This window comes from Vanessa cardui, chromosome 16, assembly GCF_905220365.1.
Source record: "Vanessa cardui chromosome 16, ilVanCard2.1, whole genome shotgun sequence".
NCBI classification, from domain to species: domain Eukaryota; kingdom Metazoa; phylum Arthropoda; class Insecta; order Lepidoptera; family Nymphalidae; genus Vanessa; species Vanessa cardui.
In genome coordinates, this window is record NC_061138.1 from 2,530,929 (window position 1) to 2,545,189 (window position 14,261).

At 37.1% G+C, this 14,261-nt stretch overlaps 8 non-coding genes across 8 annotated transcripts; 5 read left to right on the forward strand and 3 right to left on the reverse strand.

Moving 5' to 3' along the window:
• The first annotated feature begins 1,896 nt into the window (after nucleotides 1–1,896).
• Trnav-cac lies at nucleotides 1,897–1,969 on the forward strand. Its single transcript has one exon. It is a non-coding gene; the product is annotated as a tRNA-Val (tRNA).
• Nucleotides 1,970–2,065: 96 nt separating this feature from the next.
• Trnav-uac lies at nucleotides 2,066–2,138 on the forward strand. Its single transcript has one exon. It is a non-coding gene; the product is annotated as a tRNA-Val (tRNA).
• A 244-nt stretch (nucleotides 2,139–2,382) lies between these two features.
• On the forward strand, nucleotides 2,383–2,455 carry Trnav-cac. The gene has a single exon. It is a non-coding gene; the product is annotated as a tRNA-Val (tRNA).
• Nucleotides 2,456–7,357: 4,902 nt separating this feature from the next.
• Trnav-uac lies at nucleotides 7,358–7,430 on the forward strand. The gene has a single exon. It is a non-coding gene; the product is annotated as a tRNA-Val (tRNA).
• Nucleotides 7,431–9,250: 1,820 nt separating this feature from the next.
• On the reverse strand, nucleotides 9,251–9,322 carry Trnal-caa. Its single transcript has one exon. It is a non-coding gene; the product is annotated as a tRNA-Leu (tRNA).
• Nucleotides 9,323–9,418: 96 nt separating this feature from the next.
• Nucleotides 9,419–9,491, reverse strand: Trnav-uac. Its single transcript has one exon. It is a non-coding gene; the product is annotated as a tRNA-Val (tRNA).
• A 1,585-nt stretch (nucleotides 9,492–11,076) lies between these two features.
• Trnav-aac lies at nucleotides 11,077–11,149 on the forward strand. The gene has a single exon. It is a non-coding gene; the product is annotated as a tRNA-Val (tRNA).
• Nucleotides 11,150–12,384: 1,235 nt separating this feature from the next.
• Nucleotides 12,385–12,457, reverse strand: Trnav-cac. The gene has a single exon. It is a non-coding gene; the product is annotated as a tRNA-Val (tRNA).
• Nucleotides 12,458–14,261: the final 1,804 nt, after the last annotated feature.

The following is a 14,261-nucleotide window of genomic DNA, read 5'->3' on the forward strand; positions in this document are numbered from 1 at the left end:
TTATGATAAGAATGAATGAAAAAGTTAAATAAACTAGCTTCAAAAATTGTATGAAATGAAATGATGTAGTATTTACGTTTAGCACAAATGATTTTAGTCTATAAACAGTAAACCACATAAAAGAAATAAGGGCGCTTAGACAAAGTAACATTTAAAAAACGATAGCGAAGTTAGAAAAGAACAAAATGTATGGGATTGACATAAGCCGCGCTAAATCACGTGGTCAATCGACATCGCTATCGCAGATTGGTAGACAATGTTAAAATTCATAACGAAACGATACATTAGCGAATTGTTATCAAACGTCATCCATGTCGTTACCATAGAAATGCGAAGACAAGCAGAACTTTTTTTATTCGCCTTCGCTGCGATCGTGATTGTCAAAAAAATTATCGAAACGATTACAAAGATGCTGTAGATATCGAAACAAAATGGCCGATTTCATTCGTCAGCTGATATTTTAACTAGGCGTTTTTAAGTTTTTAATTATCAGTTGAAATAGTAAAAAAAAAGCATTCTTTGCTTGCTGCACACATTGAGAACATATGGAAGAAGCGACAAAGGCGGTGAAGAAGACAATTGGATACAATTGAAGATATGCCAGAGTTGTTCATACAACATTTCAGGCTAAACAAAACCACATTTCGAAAATTATGTGACGACCTAAAAGATAATGCTAGATTAAAAGGATCCGCTGAAATTTCCCTGGAAATAAAGCAAAAAAATATAAATATCAGGAATTTAAAAGTGTTTTAAGGTGCTTGTGAGTACACTTTTGTTGATAGTTGTACTTAAATAAAATTACTTTGACTCAGAGTTCTTCACTATCACCCTGACATGGCTAGCAAAATAACCTGTTGTGTGCTACACAACATTGCAGTAGCTGCTAGAATACCACCTCAGAGTTACATGCCAGCCAGTGGTCTTGAAGGTAATGAAGACCATTCCGTGGGACAAAGCACCACCAGAAATGACGATGGAAATGAGTTCATTCGAGGCAAGGATATGCGCAATGTTTTGGTTAGAAGAATATAGCTAAATTAATGAATTAAAAAAAATCTTTTTCAGACAGAATAAAGATTTTGAATAAAACTTTTATTTAGTAGTATATTTTAATTAACAGTAAACCTTATAATTTTTTTTAGACGTAGGTAATAAATTATCCAATAAAACTAGTAAATTTCTTTGCATAATCTAAAGCGCAAGCAAGATTTACTGATTACAAATTTCTTACATATATTGTATCGATGTGTGACACTTATTAATATTAACACTTAAAAAAACTAAGAGCAGTCTTAACAGTTGAACAACATAGTCGAACAGTCTTATCGCAGTCGTAATGAATAAAAATTAAAAAAATAGGCAATAATTCAATAATTCAACGAAGTCTTCCTACCTATACAACTATTATTTTTATTCCATAACTGAGCCAACGTAAACAATTCAACAAATATTTTTTTTAAACATTCATTTGACATAACCAGCTTATTTTTTAAAAAATAAACATTACATAATGATTGTTAAAAAAACATTGCATCGGTACTCATATAAAATAATGTAATGACAACTAAATATTCGTTTCTTAGCGAATATCAATTTCGCCACAACGATCGCGACAGTCATAGTACATTGGCTAGGAAATTGTTCGATATCTCAGAGACGATAGCGAATTTCGTTATCTTTTCGCTATGAAGCGATGTTACTTTGTCTAAGCCTCCAGGTATTGTTTTGCTAAGACATAAAGGGTTTCAGGTGTTTGAGTAGATTTAAACACACATTGTATAAATTAATTGTTGCATATGATTTATAAATATATAATTGCTTTGAATAAATTCTACAACTTCTATGAAATAATAGATATTTGATTAGTTTCAGATTTGATAAAGACTTCTTCAAGTTTCCGTAACGTAGCGGTTATCACATCTGCCTCACACGCAGAAGGCCCCCGGTTCGACCCCGGGCGGAAACATAACTTTTGCTTATGGAAGCCTATCAGTTCTTATTTCGTTATTTCTTGTATAACAATATTTAAATTAATGTCAAATTTAAGCCAGAAACTCTGATAATTTCCGTGGTGTAGCGGTTTTCACATCTGCTTTACACGCAGAAGGCCCCCGGTTCGACCCCGGACGGAAACAGTACTTTTGTCAATGGAAGCCTATTTGTTTTTAATTCTTTATTTCTTGTGTACCAATATTGAAATGATTTGTAAAGTTAAGCCATGCACTCAGGAAGTTTCTGTGGTGTTACCCCCGGTTCGACCCCGGGCGGAAACAAAACTTTTGTGTTTGGAAGCCTATAAGTTTTTTTTCTAACAAGGCCTGTCGGATTTTAAATATTGCGATATTTGATCATTTTCAGATTTGATAGAGACTTCTTCAAGTTTCCGTAGTGTAGCGGTTATCACACCTGCCTCACACGCAGAAGGCCTCCGGTTCGACCCCGGGCGGAAACATAAAAACATTACTTTTGTGTATCAAAGAATGACAGTTTTTATTTATTTTCAAATTTAAGCCGGTCACTCTGGAAATTTCCGTGGTGTAGCTGTTATCACATCTACCTAACACGCAGAAGGCCCCCGGTTCGACCCTGGGCGGAAACATGAGTTTTGTCTATGGATGCTTTCCAGTTTTTATTTCTTTGTCATCTGTGTAGCAATATTTAAATGATTTTCAAATTCAAATGATTTTCTTATCTTATTTTTACATTTAAAAAGTTCGTTCTAAAATTCCTACCACAAAACGGTTAAGATTTATAGTACAGCAATAAAATGAATCTAAAGGGCTATATCATTTATCTTATTTAGTTTTATCTATAATGTAAAATTTAATATTGACGAGTAACGAAGCTTTACATCACTTATAGTTCGTTATAATTCTATACTTTGGAATTGCAGTAATTAATATACTAGTTGATTGTGCGGTATTATCGTTCAATATTGTTTTAATTGTTTAGATTCAGCAGCTAGACTATTAGATTGGAGTGATCTATTGACAAGTGTCATGTTACAAAATGTGTACGCATTTGAAAAGGCCTATGACATAATATTTGAAGATTTGATCGAAAGTAAATTCTGCAGGAAATAAAAAGATTCAAATAAAGCATGTGAAAAAATCAACAATTACTTTTCCAGTACAAATAGTTGGTGGGCTCAAACTTAAGAACTCTGATTTTCAGGTTATTTGTTATAAAAATGCATGGACAACAATGAATTTTTTTTTTTTTTTATGGAATAGGTGGCAAACGAGCAGGAGGCTCACCTGATGGAAAGTGACTACCACCGCCCATGGACATCTGCAACACCAGGGGGCTTGCAGGTGCGTTGCCGGCCTTTGAGAAAGGAGTAGACTCTTTTCTTGAAGGTTCCCATGTCGTATCGGTTCGGAAAAACCGCCGGCGACAGCTGGTTCCACAGAGTGGTTGTGCGAGGCAGAAAATGTCTAAGAAATCGCGCTGTTGTGGATTTTCGGACATCAAGATGGTGCGGGTGAAACTTAGAATTTTGACGAGATGTCCGAAGGTGAAATTCAGCAGCCGGGATTAATCCGAACAATTCCTCGGAACATTCCCCGTGAAAAATTCGGTAGAAGATGCAGAGTGATCCAACATCTCTACGCAAAGCCAAAGGATCAAGGAGATCGGAAAGGGCTTGATCGTCGATAATTCGAGCCGCTCTACGTTGGATGCGGTCAAATGGAAGGAGCTGGTACTGGGGAGCACCCGCCCAGAGGTGAGAGCAGTACTCCATGTGAGGCCGAATTTGCGCCTTGTAAAGTTTTAGGCGATGGGCCGACGTGAAGTACTGTCTCGCCTTGCTGAGCACACCGAGCTTCTTTGAAGCCAATTTGGCTTTGCCTTCCAATTGACCGCGGAACTGAACGAGGCTCGAAATATCAACGCCAAGTATTCCGATACTACCTGTAGCGGCTATCGGGATGTTCTCAAATCGTGGAGATACGACAAATGGTGTTTTTTTAGCGGTTAACGCGCAAACTTGCGTCTTTTTGGGGTTGAAATGGACTAAATTTAGCCGGCCCCAGTTCGAGACTTCGTTTAACGAAGACTCGATTGCAGACACAAGTTTGTTCCGGTTTTCTTCGACGTTTTCCCGAGAAATATTAGCGCGGCCGGTGTATAAGGTGTCAACGGTACTGTCGTCTGCATAGCAATGAATGTTCCCGATTTGCAACAAATCATTGATATGCAGAAGAAACAGAGTGGGTGATAGGACGCAGCCTTGTGGAACACCAGCATTGACGAATTTTAAGTCAGAGCATGCACCGTCGACAACGACCTTGATGCTCCGATCTGCCAAAAAGCTGGTAATCCAATTGCATAATTTCCCGGGAAGCCCATAAGAAGGAAGCTTCGAAAGAAGCGCTTTGTGCCATACGCGATCGAAGGCCTTCGCTATGTCCAAGCTGGCTGCTAATGCCTCCCCCTTGCTCTCAACTGCTTCAGCCCACCTGTGAGTAAGGTAAACTAGAAGATCACCGGCTGAGCGACCCCGACGGAAACCGTACTGGCGGTCACTAATCAGCTGATTCTCCTCTAGGTACCGCAGGAGCTGGCAGTTAATAAGGGACTCCATTATCTTGGAGAGCAAGGAGGTGATGGCTATAGGCCTATAATTGGACGGATCTGAGCGGTTGCCATTTTTAGGGATCGGATGCACCAAAGCAGTCTTCCAGGAGTTCGGGACGACGCCTAATGCGTAGGATTGCCGGAAGAGACGCGTTAAGACCGGTGCCAACTCGGGAGCACATGTCCGTAGCACGATTGGAGGGATGCCATCGGGTCCACTCGACTTGTGAATGTCCAAGGAAAGAAGTGCTTTCCGAACTGCACTTTGCCGAAATTTAACCTCCGGCATCGTCGTATCACATCGCGGGATTGATGGAGGTGACTTTCCTTGGTCATCCAGAGTCGAGTTCGACGCGAAGAGAGACCCTAAAAGATCGGCCTTCTCCTTCGCGGTATGGGCCAATGACTCACCGTCCCTGTGCAAAGACGGAAAAGAAGGCTGACAGAAATTCCCTAGGACAGCCTTAGCGAGAGACCAGAACGCACGTGTTCCTGATGGGAAGCGCACCAGTCTCTCGCCAATTCTGCCAATGTACTTCGACTTCGCCTCAGCTATCACGTTTTTGAAGGACCTGGAGGCAGAGTTATATTCCTTTCTGAATGTGCTGGTGTTTGTATCACGAGACGCCGATGCGTTAGCCCAGTCTTGGTAGCGTTCCCATTTTCGGCGTGAAGCCGTCTTACAGAGGCGACCAAACCAGGGCTGGGACTTGCCACCAATGGGCACCGCAGAATATGGAATGAAAAGTTCCATACCCTGAAGCACCACATCGGCGACAGAGTCAGCAACAACGCTCGGATCATCCATCGAGAAACAAACTCGCCCCCATGGGTAAGATGCAAAGAAGGACCGCATCCCATCCCAATCTGCTGACTTGTAGTGCCACACGCGACGACAGCCCGCGAAACGAGGTCGTGAGTATCGTGTAACTGGCACTGTACTCCGGACGAGACAGTGGTCCGACGAGCCCAGAGGGGGATCGACGACAATCTTATAGCCGTCCGGATGCGAAGTCAGCAGAAGGTCCAACAGGGAAGGTGTATGATCCTCCACGTCCGGTATTCGCGTTGGCGAGGTGACCAGTTGTGTCAAATCATAAGCCAAAGCGAAGTCGAGAACAGATCTACCCGCATGATCAGTGGTGCGTGATCCAAGCCACTCTGTATGATGAGCATTGAAATCGCCCAGAATAATGATCTCTGCGGATGGAGTCTGCTGCAGCACGGAATCTGTAGCCAATTGGACGTGCTCAACCAGTCGGTCGGTTTCGGCATTACCGCTATGGGACCTATAAAGGCACGCGTAGATTCGCGGATGGTCGTCGCAGTCTACGCGCAGCCAGATAATTGATAGGTCCTGCCCTTCAAGGCTGCCGAGGCGTCGAGAGCAGATATCATCTCTGACGTAAACGCACACCCCAGCTCGTGGCACAAAAGTATGCTCCAATTTGTACCCGGGGTAAGAGAGAAAAGACGTATCGGCAGGAGAAGATATCTGGGTCTCGGTAAGAAAGAGCAAGGCCGGCTTCGCCGTCTCAAGGTGAAAGTGAACGGCATTCAAGTTGGAGTTGAGTCCCCTTATGTTGCAGAAGTCCACAGCGAGTGTGGTAGGGGTTGCCTTATGATGCCTGCTCCGCTTGCCCCGAACAGTGGCGAGCGCAAAATTGCCCCCCCCAGAATTCGGAGGGCAGCCTGGGCATCCCTGCTCAGGCGGTGTACGTCCTGAGCATGGATGCCCAGAGAGGGATTCTCCATCGCAGTCGCTGATGGTACCCTCCTGGGGTAATGTCACCAAATTCTGCACAACCATGTTTTGGGGGGAGAGGGATCGGGCCTCCGGAACTCTCACTTACCGGACGAAACGCGGTAGCATAGCTACCACTTCACGCCGATTTTAAGTGAGAGAGTGGTACTTCCCCGGGCGTGCCGGCCCATTCGACTGCAACCGAGAGGTATGCAGTGTGGCACTACCACTTGCAAAACAATCTACAATTTATACAATCTACAATGAATTCTGGTCTCTCACAAAGTACTACTAACAGTTGATATTTTATTTTAAACAAAACGTTGAATTTTACTTCATATAAAATTATGAAGCCTTGAAATCTCTTTCCATTTACATCAACACTCTGAATCCGATTGCTCAAATATGAAATCAAAAATCTGAGTGCAGTGTCTTTAATGTACTTTATATGCTGTTATTTAAAAAAAAACCGTTTATTTTGTTGTAATCTTAAAATTAAATATTATTCTCTTAATTCCAAAGATCAGACATGAGTAAAGTCAGGAAGAAAGTTCAACGCGGGCTTGAGATTAGAATAACTTGGAAGATTTTGTTAGATTTAAAGTTTTAATAATTTTCATATATTATTAACATCATGTCTAAAGATTTAAACGCTAATTAAGTAAGCATCTTATCTATACGTGTTTTGTTTGAGCAACTCTAAAATATATAGAAAAAAAAAATGGGGTGTGTCAAATAGCTCATTTAAATTTCAATTCTTTTTCCTTGTGCATTTTTTATTACAAATTTATTGCAAAGTACCAAATACCAAATAATAAAATAAGTGGTCTTAAAATATTTAAACAGGAGTCCGTTCGGTTATCATAGCTGCCTAACGCAAAAGGTAACCCGGTTCGATCCCGGGTTGAAACTGTATGTTAAGAAATTGCAGGCATCAATTAATTAATCGAAGTCTGTTAGTTTATATTTCTCGGCGTTGTATGTAGCAATATTTAAATGATTTTCTAATTTGAGCCCGTTAGTCTGTAAGTTTCCGTGGTGTAGCGGTTATCACATCTGCCTTACACGCAGAAGGCCCCCGGTTCGAACCCGGGCGGAAACATTGTTTTTGACAACCAAAACCTGACACTATAATCTTAAAGCTTTATTGACTGCAAAGACAATACTTAACTAGTTTCAAACGCAAGCCTTACTTTCCAGTTTTAAGCATTTGGACAATAGATTCAAATGTAAATTATTATTTCAAATCAATAGCCAAAACCTGATAGTCCTTGACTGACAAAAGGCTTTTACTACTAAGGGTAGAACTGAGGGCTGTCTACATCTTAGGTTAGGTTAGATGTAAGAACCGCTACGGTACAGCAATTTTCATGTAAGAATTTTCATACCATTAAACAAATATTACTCGCCTACAATGTTTTACAAAAGTTTACTCGATTTTTACGCGGTACAGTCAGGAATCTATACTGGTCAGCCATATCTACGACTAGTTACCACCATTTTCGTTTAGTTGACTATCCTCAGTCACACATACAACTTCCAGAGAAGTCGTGTGTGTGAACATTCCCTTACCCTCGAAAATCATGTAAAATCGTTGGTATGGAATTGTCTCTTTGTGTCAGTTTTACGGTCCCAATGGATTGTGACAGCGATCAGAAAATGCATCTGTGTTTGCGTGCAAATTACGCAATGTCGTATGTCCTGCGTATTTGGTTAGTCTATTGAGATCAGCCACCGGGATCGAAATCGTTTTGGAAGATACAAGCATGTTATAATCGTACATCATCATATTGTTCTTACCTTACCTATTTTTTATATTATTCAACAATACTTTTAGAATTTCACCAATCAAAATCTGTAAAATCTAATAGAAAAGCTTAGGAAATATTCGTTAGTTATTTAGGTAAGATAATTTTTAGATAGTAAATTATGGGACTAATTAGTATACTTTCGTGTGAGTGTAAATTATGAAATTATATCGAGATATCACATTTAAGTCTTGTTTTTCCTTTTTTTTTTATTTTATAATAAGCTTTTATGTTCTGTTTTAGTTTTGTCTTAATTCTTAAATTTATGTTTTATATAGGTTAGTTTGGTTTCTATTTTTGAACGTCAATTTTATTTACACCTATAGGCACCGTGCGTAGCGATGACTCTGCCATCTCGTGACTCATATTCAAAACTTTTACCGTCAATTTCAGAAATTCTACTGTCAAACAACGGAAAATATTTCTGAATTATCGTCTTAATTTTTGATAATTTGAGCTATCGAAATGTATTGTTTTATTTATGGATGCCGTAATACATCCAAAAACAACTTTAAGGGTGTAAAATTTTACTATTTCCCTACTAATAGTACTCACATGCCATGGCTTAGGGATAAAAGAGTGAAATAGATAAATGCAGTCATAAAACACACGTATGTAAGTAAGTATACCTTCAAGTATTTAAAAAGTACTATTTGATTATATTTATATAAAAATCACCAATTTTGTGGGTAACTGTTATGGAAGACAGTTTAATTTTCGTCGATCGTTGAATCTAACCTATAACCGTTGTTTCTTTTATTAGACATCCAAATAATTGGTTCCCATCTAAAAATACCACCATCTGCAGCGCCCATTACTTTCATTGTTAATTGGTAAAAAACCATGTTTTATAATTTTGATCATTGTAAAATCATATTTACAGACTTGACAGCTGCCAGCCTGCCACCAATGTGTCTGGGAAGTTTCTTTTTTTACTCGCACGGTGTCTCTACTGTCGGAATTATAACGCCCTCTATTGTTTCTGCACGGTGCCTATAAAGATGTGTCACCTTGAATGTCACCAATATTAAATATTATTTTTAAGTGTTTTGTAAGTATTGCTACACAGATGACAGAGAAATAAAAACTGTCATTCTTCGATAGGTAAAAGTTATGTTTCCGCCCGGGATCGAACCGGGGCCTTCTACGTTTGAGGAAGATGTAATAACCACTACACCACAGGAACATCCAGAGTTTCCGGCTTAAATTTGAAAATCATTTAAATATTGCTACACGGAACACAAACAAATAAAACCTGATAGGCTTCCATACGCAAAAGTTATGTTTCCGCCCGGTATCGAACCGGGGGCCTTCTGCGTGTAAGGCAGATGTGATAACCGCTACTCTACGAAAACTTGGAGAAGTCTTTATCAAATCTGAAACTAATCAAATATCGCTTGTCAATTTATTATATATAATATTTTTTTGACTAAATAAATAATAATTTGTAATTTTATATCATGCATTTAATTTAAACATATTAAATGACATAACAATAATTAGGTTGTTTAGTAACTAAAGGATATGACAGCCCTCCGCCGCAATGGAACGTGCTATTAAAGGTGCCGCAAGCATTTGGTCGATATGTCAACGAATTATCTCTTTTTCATCTGTGACTATTTGATAGTGTAATATTCTTAGCCGTTTTTGAATTGTTCCGAAAACCCACCTTTTATTTTTACCGTATACTCGAACTTGTACTCTGTCCCCCTCTTTAAATTGTTTATTTAAAATTATGTCTTCTTTTAATAGTACTCTACGTTCGTATCTCTTTCAAAAATTGTATGTAAATATATCCTTATATTTCTGCCAAACATGAGTTCGTATGGACTCCGACCACATATCCCTGGGGTTCGTCGCAAGCAACACTTGACTGTAATTATTTTATCTCATAAGTTACCTCGTACCTATTCCATAGTTTTTAATCATTTTTTTATTATCCATTAGTTGCTGGATGATAAGGGGTAACTAAAAGTCTACCAGTTTTTAACCGACTTCAAAAAAAGGAGGAGGTTCTCAATTCGTCGGGGCCTTTTTTTTTTTTATGTATGTTACCGAATTACTCGAAGATGGCTGGGCCGATTTTGACAATTCTTTTTTTGTTTGAAAGGGCATGTTTTACAGGTGGTCCCATTGTCAGGAGATCAGGATCTGATGATGGGATCCTAGAGAAATCGAGGGAACTCCTCAAATTTTATAGGCACACCTATAGTGATTTCGGTTTTATTCAAAGTGCCTTGATCATATGCTCACGAAAAGTGACATTTGATGAAGTGGAACTGATGATGAAGACCACAACTAGTAATCAGAACCTATTAGTAAGTAACTATTTTACGGGCTTAGTTCTATTTCTTTAAGATAGTCGTCAAGCAATTGATGTTAGTAACATGCCTATGATGAAGTCTAGCTGATGGTGGACTACCAGGAGAACTCCTCAATGATTAACGGCATTAAAGTGAATGACAAACCCAAATGACCAATTGTAATTATAAATAACAAAACAACACTGAAAAGCAGTAAATAAATTTTTATAAATAAAAAAAAACCGCCTTCAAAAATGAACTAAAAAGAAAAAAATAATCAGTTACATCCATATCCAATTTACGATTTTTTAATCACCTTTTGAAGGCGGTGCCAACAAAGTAAATAAATTCCTATATTGAAATCATTTCATTTGTATCGATAGTAAGGTTTGTCTAATGGTGTCATCTATACAATAAATAGATTTAGTGTTTGTATGTATGTATTATGTACCTATATGCATATAGCAATGTTGGCACCGACTTTGAGAGGTGATTAAAAAATCGTAAATTGGATATGGATGTAACTGATTATTTTTTTCTTTTTAGTTCATTTTTGAAGGCGGTTTTTTTTTATTTATAAAAATTTTTATTTATTTTAATTGAAATGATTTTCAAAGTTAAGCCTCTCACTCTGGTAGTTTCCGTGGTGTAGCGGTTATCACATCTGCCTAACACGCAGAAGGCCCCCGGTTCGACCCCGGGCGGAAACATAACTTTTGAGTACCGAAGCCTGTCAGTTTCTATTTCTTTGTCATCTGTGTAGCAATATTTAAATGATTTTCAAATTGAAAAAAAAATCGTATCTTATTTATACATTTAAAAAGATCGTACTAAAATTCCTACCATAAAACGGTTAAGATTTATACTACAGTAATAAAATGAAACCTAAAAGGCTATATCACTCATCTTATTTAGTATTATCTATAATATAAAGTTTAAAATTGACGAGTAACGAAGCATTATATTACTTATAGTTCATAATAATTTTATACTTTAGAATTGCAGTAAATAATATATTATCTAATTTATCCTAACGTGGTGATTGTGCGGTGTTATCGTTCAATATTGTTTTAATTTTAGAGATTCACCAGCCAGGCTTTTAGATTGGAGTGATCTATTAACAAGTGTCATGTTACAAAATCGTGTACATATGTGAAAAGGCCTATGGCATAATATTTGATTATTTGACCGAAAGTAAACATCGCAAGAAACAATTTTTCAAATAAGGAATGCGTTTGAAAATAATCAACAATTACTTTTCTAGAACAAAAAGTTGGTGGGCTCAAACGTGGGAACACAGATTTTTCAGGTACTTTATTTGTTGTAAAAATGCATGGACAACAATGAATTTATACAATGTACAATAAATACTGGCCTTTTACCAATTACTAACACTTGATATTATACTTTAAACAAAACGTAAAACATTTGAATTTTACTTCGTATAAAAATGAAAGCCTTGAAATTTTTATAGGATATATTTTTTCATTTACATCAACTCTCTGAATCCGATTGCTCAGATATGAAATCAAAAGCCTGCGTAGTCTCTCTTATGTACTTTAAATTATGTTATTAAAAAAGAAAACAATCGCTTTTTTGTTGAAATTGTAAAATTAAATATTATTAAACTTAACTTAACTTTTAATTCCAAAGAACCGACATGAGTAAAGTCAGGAAGAAAGTTCAACAAGGGCTTGAGATTAGAATAACTTGGAAGATTTTGTTGGGCTTAAAGTTTTAATACTTTTCATATATTATTAACATCACGTCTAAAGATTTATACGTTAATTAAGAAAGCATCTTATCAATGCGTGATTTGTTGGAGCAACTCTAAAATATATAGAAAAAAAAATTTTTGGGGTGGGGGGTTGTCCCAAATAACTTATTTAAATTAACATTTTTTGCTTTGTTCAATTTTACTACTAGTAGTAATTGACAAAAACAATGTTTCCGCCCGGGATCGAACCGGGGGCCTTCTGCGTGTGAGGCAGATGTGATAACCACTACACCACGGAAACATTGAAATTGTTTCGATTAAATTTAGAACTAAACAAATATTGCTTATCAAGGTAACTAAAAATAGCCAAAACCGTCCTTGATTGACTAAAGGTTTTTTTCTACTCAAGGTAGAACTGAGGGCTATCTACATCTCAGATTAGGTTAGATGTAATAACCGCTACGGTGCAGCAATTTTCATGCTCAAAAGCTCAGTTGTATGTGTATACAACTTCCAGAGAAGTCGTGTGTGTGAACATTCCCTTAACTCGAAAATCATGTAAAATCGTTGTTATGGAATTCTGTCTCTTTGTATCAATTTTACGATCCCATTGGAATATGAGAGCGATCAGAAAATGCATCTGTGTTTGCGTGCAAATTACGTAATGTCGTATGTCCTGCGCATTTGGTTAGTCTCTTGAGATCAGTCGCCGAGATCCAAATCGTTTTGGAAGAACAATCATGTTATACATCATCATATTGTTCTTACCTTACCTATTTTTTATATTATTTAATCTTGAATGTCTTAATTTATTTTGGTGGTAGGGCTTTGTGGAAGCCCGTCTGGGTAGGTACCAACCACTCATCAGTTATTCTACCGCCAAACAACAGTACTCAGTATTGTTGTGTTCCGGTTTGAAGGATGAGTGAGCCAGTGCGACATGACATCTTAGTTCCGAAGGTTGGTGGCACATTGACGATGTAAGGAATTGTAATATTTCTTACAGCGTCATTGTCTATGGGTGATGGTGACCACTTACCATTAGGTGGCCCATATGCTCGTCCGCCACACTATATCATAAAAGAAAATTCAACAATACAATTAATTAATTCAACAATTAATAAATAGTAGAATGAGTTCTATCCGTTACGAATATGCAAAGCGTAGGAACTAGTGGTTAGTTATTTAGGTAAGATATTTTTTTAGATAGTAAATTATGGGACTAATTAGTATACTTTCGTGTGAGTGTAAATTATGAAATTATATCGAGATATCATATTATAGTTTTGGTTTTTTTTTTTAGTTTTATGTTCTGTTGTAGTTATGTCTTACTTCTTAAATTTATATTGTATATAGGTTAGTTTGGTATCTATTTGTGAACGTCAATTTTATTTACACCTATAGGTAAAGATGTATCACCTCGAATGTCATCCATCATAAATATTATTTTTAAATGTTTAGTGATATTTAGTGGTGTTACTTTTTCATTAAAGGAATAAAAGCAGTATTCACTGTATTCATGTAACAAAACAAAATTTTGAAAACAGTTTTTTTGTGAATTTATTCAAATGTTAACTAATATGATTTTTTTTTATAATTTCTGTCAATCTTTGCTGGCATTCAAAGACGTAACAAACTTCGACAAGTTCTTGAAACAATAACTTAATTGTTGTTTCTGTTGGGCGATGTATAAAGTTATAAGGGGCGCTCTCATCTGGAGTCTGTTTGCTAAGTCTAGACAAACTCATTACTGTAATTGTTAAACAATCAGAGATGTTTATGTATGTGTTGAGTTTCATAAAAACTATTCTCCACTTTGTTTAGCAAAGCGAAGGTATCATTATTACTCAAGTGTCTAACATTTGCATCTGTATATCATGATATACAGATGCAATGTCCTATCTGTGTGTTTTAATTTAATGACATATATTAACAGAAGGGTTGCTTGGTGGTTTGTGTACATGCGTAATGTTTTTTATGTGTGTGTGTCTAACATGTTTATCGTTCGAATAATAGAATCGATTATTTTTTTTTTTTTAATATTTCAATAATTATATAAACATACTTGAATATAAATCTTCTTTATCATCCTAATTGTTATACGG